Here is a 1626-nt window from a genome sequence, read left to right on the forward strand (position 1 = left end):
TTTTTTTTTTTTGCTTTTAACTTTATTTTGAGTGAAGATTTACAGAGGTCATCAGCTTTACATTTTAAAAATCACCCACTTCATTTCAGTAACTGCCATTCCCTCCATACAACACTTGTTCCACTTCTCTGTGGTTCCTGTTTCCATTCCACCCACCGTCTCATCTTTGTCCTTAAGTAAATGCTGCCCTTGTGATCTTGAATGATTGACCGTTTGGTGGTAAGCGTACCTTACTAGTGTTATTGTCTGTCCTATGTATCTATTTACTGGTTGGCTGAAAATTGGGCCAAAAGGGTGAGTTCTAGACCTAAATGGTAGTCGAGGGCCATGGTTGAGGGCCATGGTCTCGGGTTCTTCCAGTCTCTTTCTGACCAGGACGCCCAGAATTTTTTTGTAATTTTGAGTTTTGTTCCTCATTTTCATTCACTCTATCCCAGATCTTGTACTGTGACCCTTTTCATAGTAGTTGGTAGTGGTAGCCAGACACTATCTAGTTCATCTGGTCTCAGAGTCATGGTGACAGATGTTTACCTCCTCCATTGGACTAGTGGATTTCAAGCATCTTGAATTTTCATCACTTTTCCGTCTTCCGCACACAGAGAGATCAATAGTTGCACCTTAGATGGCTGCTCATGAACTTTTAAGATCCCAATTGCTGCTCACCAAAGTAAAACATAGAACATTGTCTTTGTGGCCTATGTTATGCCAGTTAATCATGGTGTCCCCTGAACTATGGTCCTCAGCCATCAGGTCCAGGAACTCATTGCCTTAAAATGTTTGATAATACCTAAGAAGTTTTAATCATTTTGCCTCCTGTATGCTCCATCACGTTCACAGGTGGCTTTGCAGGAAAGATAAATACCCATGTGCAAATAACCTCTTTCAAACTCTTACATGTTTGTGGGTATACTCTCACTCTTCCTCCCATATCAGTTCAGACTGTGTATCTGTCCATGTACCTACCTGCAAAACATTGTTGTTCCAGGGCCGTATACGTATCACTATTTACCTCTATCCACAGCGTAGTGGTTATGAATCAGACTGCTAGCCTCAAGGTCGGCAGTTCGAAACTACCAGCCATTCCGCAGGAGAAAGATGAGGCTTTCTGCTCCCGTAAAGATTTACAGCCTCAGAAACCCTGTGCAGGGTCACTATGAGTTGGAACCAACTCCACGGTACTTAACAACAACAACTTCAAGTCTTGCATACATCTGTGTCTTCACCTATCTTCATCCTTCTTCTGCCAGTTTTCCTCTTCTTGTATATTGCCCTCCCCGTCACTCAAGCAAACATGCCAGTGAATTACTCTCCCTTCCCCCCATCACTGGCAACAATCAAAGAATATTGCTTCTAGCATGAAAATTTTCTAAATATTTTTACCATAGTGATTCTTGCTGATATCTTAAGCATTCTTCCAATGACAAAGTTTTATTATTATTTTAAAAATGCACAAATAATGTAATATTCAAACATAGTAAACACTAGGACTTCTGGCAAGATGACTTACTAGGCAGACACACTACATGGACCTTCTACAACAAAGATACTAGAGACCAAATGAAACAGACACAGATGACAACTCTGAAACCCTGAACTTCAGAGGAAAGGTTAGAGAAGTGGATTGAG

Source organism: Chrysochloris asiatica, unplaced genomic scaffold (assembly GCF_000296735.1).
Source record: "Chrysochloris asiatica unplaced genomic scaffold, ChrAsi1.0 scaffold00006, whole genome shotgun sequence".
In the NCBI taxonomy this organism is placed as follows: Eukaryota; Metazoa; Chordata; class Mammalia; order Afrosoricida; family Chrysochloridae; genus Chrysochloris; species Chrysochloris asiatica.